The sequence below is a fragment of the Anser brachyrhynchus genome (assembly GCF_964034855.1).
Source record: "Anser brachyrhynchus genome assembly, chromosome: 2".
NCBI lineage: Eukaryota > Metazoa > Chordata > Aves > Anseriformes > Anatidae > Anser > Anser brachyrhynchus.
Window position 1 is genome coordinate 137,323,305 of NC_137695.1, and position 13,959 is coordinate 137,337,263.

Genomic DNA, 13,959 nt, shown 5'->3' on the forward strand with positions numbered 1-13,959 from the left:
TTTGCAAAATTTATTTTAATAAATTAAACCTCAGAGATGAGATAAGCATTAAGGCAAATACTAAGAATTATAAATATTTTATTTCGGAAGTAAATGATGATTCTTGAAGGTCAAAGGTATTGATCAGTAGGTGTAGAAATTGATTATGTGCATCACATTTTGACTTTCATCATTTATATATTATATCTCTGAAACATGAATCTTGCAGTAAATGAGAGGATTTTTTTTCACACTGAGATTAACTATTGCAAGATATCTGGGAATTGCACTCGAAAGAATACAGTGACAAGTATCATTTAATTCGGGTGAATTAAAACACAATATACAGAGAGTACTGTTAATAAAAAAGAGTTCAGATTTCTGATACATATCACTAGATCTTTCTAATCCACCCTGGTAGCCCAAGTTTACATTTTCCATGTGAACTTTTTCTTCCTTAAATCTTAGAAGGTGATGAGGTCCCACGTTTGTAAAGCAATTCAGACTTTCCATTTCTTTATTATGTGTGCATGACGTAAAGCGCTTTTATGCAAAAAGTAAATAATGGCTTTTAGATATAAGTGGTCAGATCTGTAAATTTAAATATTATTATATATTTATAACTGCAGCCAGATTATTTGATAATGCCTGTCTCTGTCTACTCTCACAGAACGCGTGGGTGTTTTCTTTTCATTTTATGATGCTGTATTGCAAGTAAGTGTGTAAGCAGTTGAAAATATACTCAGAGACGTATAGGCATGGTGAAGCCTACACTCATTGCTTAGAGCAGCGGGACAGGCCCCCAACCTTGAGCATGCTGCTGACAAAATTTGCCGCTGATTAGGGACAGAAAGGTATTTTTATGCTAAACGTGCCGAATATGTCAGGCGGCACATTTGGCACCTACAATTACAGACACTTATCCCCGTGGCCAGGTACCGAAATGCCAGTGTGGTGTTTTAGGAAGACTGTGAGCTCCTACAGCCTTCCTAAAGGAGAGGTGGGTGGGCAGAAGCAATGGTGAAAGTCATGGCAAGACCCACTCCCACCACTCCTGCCTTGTTGTTGGTTGCACGCTGGTCCTGATGTGTGCAGTGTGTGGCGTTCCCTCTCCTCTGCTCCGCTTCTGAGCGGGGATGGGGGAGGCAAGAGGAGAGAGCCCCTCTTCCTCATGGCTTTGGTGTTCTTTTGGACATAAATGCCTGACTGTAGCCAGAGGAAAACCAAGGGAGAGTGAAGATTTTGGGCTTACTCAGGGAAAAAATGCCTGCTTCCCAGACTTGCCCAGATCTTGCCTGAGTGAGAGTCACTCGCTGTGTCTCTACATACACCTCAGTGTGCTTATTTCTGGTTCTCAACCATCACCCGCTCGGGCTGATAGGAGCATGGTCAGAAAACAGGGCTTTGGTTTCTTTGCAACCCCTCCTGCAGCCTCAGCCCCGTCCTGTTGGGCATGGAGCGGGGCAGCACCACCGCGAGTAGGGGTTTCGTGGCATCCAGCCGTGCTCTGGGGCCAGCAGCCGCCTTGGTGGGACATCGGGGCTGGGCTGCACGGGGAGGAGGAGAGCACCTTTGGGAGATTTACTCCCCTACTTAGACCCTCATAAATATTTTTTCCTTACCTTTGCAGAAAAGCAATTCAATAAATCACCAGAAAATACCTCATACGCTCACAAGGAAAAATCATTACCTGCACGTTTTCTGCATGCGTACAGCATCACATCTACATTACAAATGTCACAAACATGTCTTAGAATCAGACTCCTTTATTTTTTCCAGATGGCAGAAAAGCAGCTCTCTACAACTGTTCCTTAAAACGTATTTCTATTTAAATAATGGCTCTCTGCCAAACAATGATACTAGTAAACAAATAATGCTAGAGACTTAGGCCCACTTTGCACCATTTTAACTGACTGCCCGAGACACAGAGAAGTGATGAATTTTGCTTACAGGCACTGACTTTTCTTTGCCTTGTGGTGTAATTGATGCTCATGAAAATTTTGTTATCCGATGTGGCAGCATTTTCTCCTCCCTGAATAAAGCCTTTAATTAGTCTAGATTTTTTAATTCAGTTTGTTTATATTTGGAAACAAAGTAGTGCTGAGCTGGAGAACCAGAACTTTGAATGTTCAAACTCCCGAGGCTTTTTATTTGAGTAATTCAAAACTTGAACATGTTAAGAAATCTGTTTGAATGCAGCTTTTCCTGCACAGAGTTTTAATCCTGGTGAATCAGAACTTTCTGAAAAAATTTTGCTCCAGTTGCCTCCACTCTTGACATGAGGAGTGTCATTGAAATCTGTTGCAAATAAAGTATATTTCTCTGCAAAAATTCTGATGTTTTATCAAGGGATTTATCAGAAACCACAGTCAGAAACAGATTGTAGGCCTGCCTTTAACAGTTAGAGGATGACCAACTAACATTTCCTGAGCAAAAAGCAGGCCAGATCCTCAGTGGGTACGATGCAGAGTAGGTTGGACAACAAGCTTGGGTTTTGTACGCAAATACCAATCTGCTGAAATCCGGATTTCTGCCAGGCTGCTCAAACTAGATTCAACCAGAATGAGATTGCTGGCTAAAAGCAGAGAGAAAGAGACCCTCACTCATCTGCTATTGAGAATTTTATTACAGAAACAAAAAACACTGTGGGAAATTCAGAGGAAATGAAACATCGCGTGGTCTTTGCAGCAAGTAAGCCACCTGTAGGAAGCCTCCTTCCCAGGAATCTCTGCCGAGAGGTAAATTTATTTAAGAAGATAAACTTCACTATGTTGTCACAAGCCATAGTATAGCTTCCACTCAGAAAAAGATTTAAAATGCCAAATATGCTCACTCTTGCCTTAGTAGTGGCATGTTGTGCCAAAGAACTGAAAGCCAGTTGAAACCAGCTCAGAGAGAAGGAGTACAGTATAGCATCACCCTGGGGAGAGTGAAGTGTTCAATCCCAAGGACCCCATTTACCACTACGACCCTACCCCATGTCTGCACAGAGCGCTACAGCTATTCGGAGCATGTAGTTAAGAAAACAAACACATACCGAGACATGTGTGTCATGTGGACTTGTATCCATTTTACGGTGTTTTGGAGGAAAAATGCGTGCTGCAGGACACTGCGGTTCTCCACTCCTCTCTGCAGCCTTTGTTGGTCGGCTGGGAGGTTGTTGCTGTGCTGAATCACGTCCTGCTCGTGTCCTCCTGCAGCTGGATGGGGGATGTGGGAAGAGGGCAGGATTAACAAAGGGGTGAGTTTTGGACCGGCCTGGGGCATTGGTGAGGCCAGCTCACAGTGGGCAAAAGCCCTGCTGCCCACTGGGGCACAGTTCCCTCACCACTGGGGTCAGTCTCTGACCGCTCTGCCTCATTTTTCCCTCTTTCTCCCTGAACCCTGACTTCTACCACAGCAGGAGCTGGGGGTGCTCAAGCATTTTTACCTCCGTGTGTTTGTCTGCAGGTGGATGTCTCTCTGACCACACTGGTGCAGTGGCCACCTGAGGCCACAGCGAGCTGTCCTTAGCAGGCAGGGAGCTGCACGAAGGATGCTGGGGTGGGATCTCATGAACAGACTTTCCACCTTTCTTTCACGTTTGGGTTTGTTCCTGCTCTGTTGCATTAATGTGGGATTGTGACGGGAGAACTGACTGCTCCCTTAGAGACAAAAGGTTGCATTTCCAGCTACAGGCGATTCCCATTAGCTTTAGCAAAGTCTACTTGTGGTGGAGTGCCACAGGATTAGGCCACATTAATCTCATCTTTCCCCACGTGGGCTTTAAAACACAGAAATGAAAACAGTTGGGAGAAAATACTGGCCTTCTGGGGAAAGGACAGGTTCTGCTTGCTGGTCCCAGAGGGAATGTATAACACCAGGATTAGTGTTACTAAGGAGTGGCTTAGTGAAGCTGGCTGGACCCAAGCTGGTCATGGTTGTACACATGGGAATAGCATCCGCATGCCAATAGAGCATTCCAGTCAGTTGTCTTTAGATTAAGAACTGATCAAATAATATAACAGTGGTGCTTTCATAAGTTAGTTTATCAGATTTTTATTTTTTTTAATTCAGACTTAAGGAAGGATTTATTGATCTTCTGTCTACATGTGTGGACTATTGTATAATTATTAAAGTTCATTAGAAAGTGAGTAGGATGAGTGATGTTTGGACATCTCCTGAGCCAGAAGAAACTGTTCTGTAAGAAGAAGATGGCTCTGCAATGCAGCTGGCTGTTCGCTTCTCTGGCAAGCGACTTCAGGTGGTCTTGCTTGAGGATATTATTGCCTACTGGTTTATTACTCTCAGCAATGTGGTTGCTTCATGGAAGAAATTGCAAGACAGACAAATTGCAGTGACATCTCTAACGTAGCTCCAAATCAACAACAATTTTGCTGCTCCATGTTTTGCTTCCTGGCATCAAATGGTCAATCCCTGGAAGCACGCAGACTTGATAGTCTTGCTTTGTACCTATAATCAGAGATACATGATCTTTTATAGAAAATGTAAGTAGGTCATGAACAAACTTGATTAACGTATCACCCAACTAAACCCAACTAAAAGGCTGAGATGCCAACATGAGTCCAGGTCCATTACCTCTAAAGGAAAGTACTTGCAGTCCATGTGCCTGAATGCATCAAGACAACAGGTCAAGGGATATGGCCATATACAGGAAATCGTATCTTCTTACATTGCTTTTCCAGGTGTCTATACAGGTGACATCTGTTTACCCTGGGCACTCATCTTGGCCAATGTTGACTGGGCCGGTCTTGTATTCCACATGAAAGGCCCTGATGTGTTTTCATTAACCCTGCAGAATGCAAAGGTCTTTTCAGCATTTGCAAACTGTGCAGAAAACATTTTCTTCTGTTGTTCACTCCCTGCACCTTCCCTGAGAACCTGTCTGTTCTGCCTGCTACAGCAGATCGGGTGTCCTGGCATTAAAAATGTGCCGTTCCTGGGCCTGCAGCCTGGAGGCAATGCAGCAGCTCTGCTGCTCCCACAGTCACGCCAGGCAATCACTTTCTCAATCTGAATCAGCTCTATTTTAAAGCAGTTTGCATTCTTCAGAAGTGTGTGCCAGAACCTCACTGCCATCTGATAGCTAAAGCCTTTCAATTATCTTCATTAGTGTGTTCAGGGCTAATTTTGTACCAGCTCATTCTTGTATTAATGCTATCTCTTAATCACCTTGTTTGCTCCAAGGTCTTTACTGTCTCTAAAAACAAAGTAATATTTTTATATCTTTTATCAGATTTTCCCCATTTTTCCTTCCCATTGGCTTGCAGCTCTGCTTTGCTTTGGTGTGTTCTGGCTGTGGCCTGCATCCGAGTAAATGGCACTGCTCTGCAGAAGTGTTCGTCTGGAGTTCCCAAAACCACCACAAAACACTGGTCAAACACCACAAACACCTGAAGGTATTTTACTGGAAAAATCCTCAGTCTCTGAGATCCTGGGGGATGAAAATGTGACACAATTATCTTCTATATCTCTTATTAGAGCAGACAATGCCAATATCTTTAGTACTGACCACCCCAACAGGCACACCACCGATTCAATGGAGTTTGGTATTTGCTAGCCAGTACAAAGGACATCCAGGCTAAGTCTGTACTAGAAAATTAAATGGTGGGGACGTTTCTGGACAAAAACTATAATCATCTGTACTGTGAATAGTTTCAGGCGTTCTTTTGACAACATTCTACCAGACAGCTCCTGGACTTGGTCAGGGATGTCAGACTCCCAGAGTGGCTGAGGCCGGCAGGGCCCTCTGGAGCCACCCGGTGCCACCCGTGCCCAGGCAGGGACACCCAGAGCAGGGTGCCCAGCACCACGTCCAGGCGGCTTCTGAAGGGCTCCAAGGAGGAGACCCCACAGCCTCTGGGCAGCCTGTGCCAGGGCTCCGTCACCCGCACAGCACAGAAGGGCTCCTGGTGCTCAGGGGGAGCCTCCTGGGGGCCAGTTTGTGCCCAGGGCCTCCTGTCCTGGCACTGGGCACCACTGAGCACAGCCTGGCTCCGTCCTCCCTGCACCCTCCCTTCAGGTACTTGTACCCATCATAAGACTACCCCCTTGAAGAACTAGGGAGTGATGTTCCAGTTGCTTCACTGGGCTAGGTATTTAAGACTAGGGATGCTTAAATTACTGGTATAGCTATAATCTCGTGATACCTGCCTGCCTTAATGATACCAGCATATCTTAGGTATGCTCTACCTGCCATTGGGTTTTGTACGCAATTGGTATAGGTGAGGTAGAGGTGAGGTCTGCACCTCTGCCATTGGTAGAGGTGAGGTCTGCACCTTCCCTGATGATGACTGCTTTATGGATCTGGTATGGCGCCATTTGGTCAGGGCTCCACAGCTCACTCCTCTGGTATAAAATCCAGAACTTGCTTCTATTACTCCAGCCCTAATGGTGAAGGCAAACCTGTCGAGGGGTATTTCCAGCTCTGCCACCCTTGTTCTGCCTGTTTGTCCATTTGCCTACCGGGGAGTGCTCCCTGTTGAGCAGCACTGAGCTGAAGTAGGCAGCTCTTAAAGACACATCGAAGGGGCAGCTCAAGATGATCAGTGGTGTAGGGGAGGGCAATACGGCATAATGGTGGTGTTGAAAATGTAGGGGATAACAGTGCTTGCTGGATGGAGAAGGGAAGAAAAGGAGGAAAATGGGGAATCTGAAAAGGTAACAAATTAGCGCAGAGGGCTGCACATTATCAATGATCAAGAGGAAATAAAATGTTGCATTCAACAAATATATAATTTATTTGGTTCAAAGCTCCTATCTATTTACATTACTATTTATTTCCTAGCTTAATCCTGGAGTTTACTGTTACCTGGGCTGGAAGGGGTGCTGATATCCTGAGGCAAAAGCATGGTCTGCAGCTTCTCCATCTGCCAAGCCCCTCAAATCGCCTGTCTGTTGATAGAAGTGAGAGCCTGCTGGAGTTCTTGCAGCTACACTGAATCGTTTGCTCTTGCAATGAGCCAAATGGTGTAGTCAGGAAATACCACAACACTAAACGAGGCTATTAAGATAGAGAGGAGAAAGCATTTTTCTGGATCAAGTATGACTTGCCCCATCTGTTTTGGTAACAAGTTCTCATTTAAGGTTTATTATAGGAGATGCTTATCCATTTCATGAGACGATGCCGGATTAGTTGTTCCTGGAATGACCATTTCTTTTTCTTGTATAGTTTAAAATAAAAGACTTAATGATTCATGAAAAGTGCCAGATTGACAGTGCTGGAGATAGAAATCCGCTGTTTGAAGAGTAGGTGAAAAATGAACTCATGGCCAATGTGTCTTAGTTTTAGTATAGAAAGGACATCTAAAGTGGTAAATGGCAGTTAAATCCCTCAGTCCCATTGATGCTGTTTTTTTCCCCGAGGTTTTCACCTCCAGCCACATCTCTTAACTGGAAAAACAGTGGCATTAGCATTTTTTGACTGCCTCGTTAATACATTATACTCAGATATGCACCCAAGCAATCATATTCATCTAGCTAGACAATTATTTAAACAGAGACTTCTCACCTATGGTCAAAGGGTGTTTAATTTTCATTCCTCAAAAGTTTCCTAGCCCCCTAAGGCAGTATCATCTCCTACATTCCAACACTTGTGTTTGCTGAAAAAGATAAGGCACCATCTGTGACCAAAGGCCTCTGCTGCAAGAAATTAGGGCAGTAGGTGAAATTCCTGGATCTCTACATGTCATGCAGCAGAAAAGTGTATGCATGTTCTGTACTGCAGAGTATAGGCAAATTATAGTCACCCCACTGTCTAAAAGTCTCTGAGATGTGCCTTCAGTGTATGGACTATGCTTACAGCTCGATCATTGGTGTGCATGGAAATACCCCACAACTGCCCTCTTTGTCCTCAGTCCACCTCTACCCCAACCTTCTTCCTTTCTCAGTCCACCTCTACCCCAACCTTCTTCCTTTTCCTTCTTCCTTTTCCTTCTTCCTTTCTCCTGGCCTCTTTCCTCACCTGGAGGGAAGTCTTGCAGAACATCCCAAGGACTTGAATTCACTGTTCCAAGCTGTCATCATCAGCTGACAATCCTTTGGGTACAGGTAGCATTGGCTCCTCTTCCTCCCCTTACTCTCTCTCAGGCTGTTTGGTTCCTTCCTGGCTCACAGAAACCATCCTATACCCACCTGGCTGCCACCCCAGCCATCCCCATTTTTTTATACCCTAGGAAAGCCAGCTAAAGCTAAGCAGAGGGGGCATGCTCTTATTTCTTTAATAAATGTCAGTCAAGACCCTTTACAAGAATAAAAGTCACTCCATGGAGGTTTTTAAACTTTCCAAAAATAGCCTTCAAAACTCAGCCAAAGTGCATGCAGCCACAATTTCCATGGAAAGCACCATCGGGTGGAGGAGGCTGTGCCAGCCAGCATGCACACAATGGCTGTTCAGTCCCCTCCTCCCTTCTCACCTCAGCAGATTTTCCAGGGACAGGGAGAAGGGAAGGGTTGGACTCTGAAGTGGCATCATGCCTTCTGTTCATGAGAAAATCACCAAAGCTTTCAAAAAGTCTCTGACAAAATCCCCCAAAAGAGGATATTGAAGAAACTCAGCAGTCACGGAGCAAGAAGAAAAGTGCCGTAAGAAAAATGGCTGATTTTAGACAGGCTGGAAGAGACGTAGGTGTTGTCTGTAGAGTATTATTGCTTATGATGCTGCAGAAAGAGGTGATCAGTGAGGGGAGGTCTTGGACGTGAGCAGAGTTCCTCTGCACACAGCACATGGACCACTTACGCTACATTTAAAATGACCTTTGATAGTTCATAAATCAGATCCCAGAAGACAGGTCTATGATGTCCTTGACTAAATTCCCAGTGTCCCACGCCAACCATATGAAAAATCTGACTGTTTCAAAAGAGGACGCTTTTATATTATAGTAATGATGGGCACAATAAGGAGAAGGAACCGTATCTTCATTATGTATGAAATGACGAATCTGAACTGGAATTGGTGGAGCAATGTTCTCTTCAGTCAACTAGTGAGGGCCTGACCTTGTTTACTTACATAATTACTGACAGTAGAGAGAAGAAATAAGAAAGGTATAAGCAAACCACTAAAAAGAAAGAAGCCTCTTACAAACATTATTCCATTACTTGAGTATCACTGGGATATTCAAGAATTTCTTTTGAAACACATTGGAAAGTCTCAAAAGAGATATTAGACTAGGAGGATTGTGGCTTGTTGGTGGAGAGCAATTCTTGTACCAATGGGAGATCTTCACTAAAGCCTGACATGGTACAGGCTATTGCTAAAGCTTGAACAGGATGAATTAATCAAAGATGAATACGTTGGTTTCAAAGAGGAAAATACTCCCCCACCCTCAAACTGGTGCTTTCTATAAGCTCTAGGGTGTTCACAGCTCTCAGGTTAGTAAGGTACAGTTGAAAGATCAAGTTCATGGAAAGGAAAACTATAATTTTTCATGATTTTTCTCCTGCGTGTGCATACATTTCTATATGAATGTGTGTGCATACAAGTACACTCAGTACTTTTTGCAGAGACTAATGGAGCTGGTGTGACAGATTCAGCATCTGTGAGTTTCCCAAATTACCACACCTGCAGGAAAAAAAGGTTGTTTGATTCCTTCCATCCATCCCTGGTGTCAGACTTGTTTCACACAGCTCAGATCTTTCAGATGCATCACTTAAGGCAGTTGTGACTGGGATGAAGTGTGGGGGACACCGAGAGGGAACTTTTTACAGAAATGAAGGGCTTCAGGGAAAGGATTGGAAATGGAAAAAGAGCCATGATGGACGGCACTTCTCTAGCTGTCAGATGCAGCTTGGAAGTCAACCAGGATGTCTACAAAAAGCAGTTTTTCATATCCTGGTGAATAAGTTCTTCTTTTTTTCTCTCTGATGGTTTTAAAAGTTTTTAAAACTTCACTAAGACACACCACACACACAAAAAAAGAGAGTGATAAAAAAAAAAGTCCTTAAAAAGTCCTTTATTGTACACAGAGTTCTGTCTCCTACCAGCCAGGGCAAATGTAAAATTGGTGCCAGCACTGAGAGAGCTGCATATGCAGAGAAAGTAAAAAGCTGACCAGAGCAGCTCTAGAAATCAATTTTTTTTTTCAAACTCTGGTTTCTAAGATTATGGTTGTTATTATTTTCTGTTATCAGAGGCCCTAGGGAACAGTGGAATGGCACTAGGCTTGGGAATTGCAACAGCAATTCCTGCCACAGTCTAAACAGGCAAGGTGGGAGAATAGGTAAAGAGGTTGCAACACGCAAGACAGAGACCAAACCATGTTAAATATCAATGCAGAGAGATGAACATGTCTCTGGGATCCCCCAGCCTCAGTTTCTCTCACCTACACCTTGAAGGTATCACCAGTCCCATCACCGCAGGCTGCAGCTACCCACGGGTCTGAGGCACCTGCTGTGTCCTGCTGCCAGGAACAAGGTGCGCAACCCGACTGAACGCCAGGCCCTTCTCTAGGTGACTGCACTGAAGGTAAGAGTTTCGAAAACTGCTGTTGCTAAAAAGAAAAATATATTTTTTCTTCTGGCAGGGATTTCTTTTTCACCTGATTAATGACAAACACACACATACTCCAGTCACCCCTTGGCTGCTCCACCTGCTCAGGCACAGTACCAGGATGTCCTGATGCTCCCAGCCAGGGATATAAAGCTTGGAGACATCATAACCTCTTCTTGGCTCCTTCTCATCACCACTGAGAGTTTGGATCTTCAGAGACCTCTTGGAGTTCTGTGTATATTGCCTTTCTTATCAGTCTGCTATGTAAATGTTCAGTACTTTGTGTAGGATATCTTGATATCTTGATAGCTTTCCCTCTCTCTCTCTTTTTTTTTTTTTTAATGGAATGAGGTTTTTAGGATTCAGCCACATAAGGAAGAAGAAAATGCCTCTCCATCACAGCCAATATCGTCTGTGTTTGATCTGAGATCACTTTCAGGACTTCTCCGCATCCTGCAGCACAAACAGCTCTGAGAGGGATCTCTAGTGAGAAATCAACTGACTGTCATGAGCAGGATCCAGAGACCGAGACAGTCCAGCTGGTTTCCAGCAGAACAAGCTTTCCCCCATCACAAACGTGTTTGCCACTGAGGCTGAACATTTCATTGCTCTTGTCCCAGTGGTAGAAGGAGCATGGCAAGATCCAGGGTGCTCCACGCATCCCCTGCTTCAGCAATATTATGGCGTGATGTCTTCTTTTTTCCACCCAAAATATTTAGTCACAGACAAATGAGGGAACGCTTTCCCAGCAGTGACTTCAGTTCTTCATGTGCTTCATTTTTTAACTATTTCAGACTTTTTGTTTTTTCCCTTTTCTTTTAGCTCTGCTCTCCTGTGGTGGAACAGAAACAGAAGTGTCTTTTAACACACTTCCAGCAGGAGCAATGCACACTGTGTGCGCTCAGCTGTGCCCTCATCAGCCTGAGGATTGCAAGGGATGCATGAGGAGAGGACGCTCATCACAGCAGAGGGTCCCAGCACTTCTCTTTGGGAGCATCAGATTGGCACTTTCTGCTGCTGACATTGGTCAGGCAACAGTGCTCCCCTCTTTTCCTGGAAGAAGACCTGGTTCATTCTGCAAGGTGTTTCTGTTATTGCAGTGGTCAGGGATCGGGCCATCACTTACGAGGCTGCCAATAACCTAGGAACAAAAAGACAAACTGAGATTTGGGCTAAAATAATTGAAACTTAATCTAATTCCAGAACTTTCTTAGTTTCCCATTCATGCAGGTGATGGCTGGCATGTCATAGGGTGCTGAGCTGGCTCACACTCCTGTGTGCATTTGTATTGGAGAAGCTGGTGTAAAATCGGAAGGTATCTATATTGGTAGGAAGACCAGGTATCTTGATGCTGTCTCTGGCAAGGTACAAAGTGAGAAACAAGAGAAGCGAAATAAGATGAAATAGGAAGATATTTTTTTCTACTTTTCAATGGATTGTTGCAAGTGAACTCTATTCAAATTGTAACTCCTTAATACATCAGTGGGTATGTTTTGATTTTTGCTGGTCCTATTTGAATGTTATCTGAATGTCATTTTGCATCAGATTTACGGTTCTGGTATCAGCAACATGTAGCATATAATGCACCTGCCTTACCTTGATGTAATTCAGAAAGTAAGTTGTTAAAGAGTATGTGGCTTAGTATGCTTGTAGAGCACCTGTAACCAAAACTCTTCAAGCCCCCTCTTCCGAGGAGAATCTGTAAATATCTTTTCAAAGCCCTGCTGTAATGTTTGCTTTTTTCCATTGGCTTAAAGGTAGTATTTGGATGATCTTTGTACATGGTATTTTTCTCCCTCAAAAAAAATCAAATTCTAAAGAGGAGAAATTTAGCCTGTTGTCTGACATGACCTCCTCTCTCTGTTTTTTGTTTTTAAAGAAACATATTAACACTATACATATACATACATATGTATATATATACACCTACATATATGTTCGTAAATATGTATAGAAATGCTTCCATCTATTGAACGAAATGATACGGACATCACTGTGACAATTAAGTGATGCATGATCTAACAGAATCATGCAGTTAATAGTGTTTTTTTCTTTTTTTTTTTTTTTTTTTCCCCATACAGATACCTCTAGATGAACAGAAGATTGAATCACAGTATCGTAGAATATCCTGAACTGGAAGACACCCACAAGGATCATCGTGTTCATCTCCTGGCGCCACACAGGACCACCCAAAAAGCAGACCATGTGTCTGACAGCGTTGTCCAAATGCTTCTTGAACTCCAGCAGGCTCGGTGCCGTGACCACTGCCCTGGGGAGCCTCTTCCAGTGATTGAAAAGATACATGAACAGCTACTGCCCTGTCGTGGGGCTGGCAAGTAACACAAGCTTTCATAGGAGCTTTTAGTTGAGAATCTAGTCCTGAGCAGCAGCACAGATTGGATAAACATTTTTTTTTGTACTGATGGCCCCTTGAAATCATCATGAGCCATGTAGGCATGCTCTCCAATATGCTCCCCTAAATAAGAAGTTGATAAATAGCTTCTATCACACATTTGTCCTGTAGGGACAATTTACTCTGGAATTTACAGAAGTGCGACAGTGGAGCTGGCTCAGGGCTTGGAACTGTTAAGCCATTTTGGTGTCAGAAAACCACATTGTTTTTATTGAATCAGACATGCTAAGCAAAGCTCCTTATATTGCTTTCCTGCAGCTGCAGTCAGTCTGTATGTTTGTGCAATAAGTGCACTGTCATCATCCATCAGAGTAGGTGTCAAAGAACATGAGCAGGCGAGACAAGCAGCCAGCTTTTACATCTCTTCTGGATCGGTGTCATATATAAACATATTCATCATTGACTGTAGGCCAATTCATATCTGCACGCAATGGACCTGTTCATTGTTCACAGTGTGGTCAGAGGGCTGTGGTCTGTGTGCAGCAGGAATCCACGGCTCCGTGGCTTTCTGAGACCTAAGGACGAGCTTCTTTTTCTACAAGAGACTGCTCACTCTTTTCTTCTCTGAGAATTCTTGAATGAATGCATTGTCTTTCTCCACGCTGTCCTGATGAAACTGAGCCCATCCAGTTCCGGTCCATCATCAGTAAATTGTAGATAATCCAGGATCAACCAGTGTAAGTCCTGGGCTGTTCATGATCAGGGACCTCCTCATCATTTCAGACATTTCTGCAGCATCCATCTGGGGCAAATTTGGGGTTCCTCAAAATAATATTTGTAATAGTTTTACAGCTGAGGCAAAGATAGGGATAAGCTTTGCATACCGTCATTTATTTCTGAAAAAACAAACATAATGTTTGCATTTTTTTCAGAGATGAGACTTTTGTAAAAACTGGGTCAAATTTCATTTCAATTGGCAGAGGTACTTGCCTGATAAAAGCTGACTCTGTGCACAGAAATTGGTATTTGTTAAAGTTCGTTTTCAGTCCTGTTGTGTTGATGCATTGCAGAAGCCTTTTCAGCGTGGTTCAGAAGTCTTATAGAGCATCATCCAGATCATATTGGACAGCTAGGCTTCTTA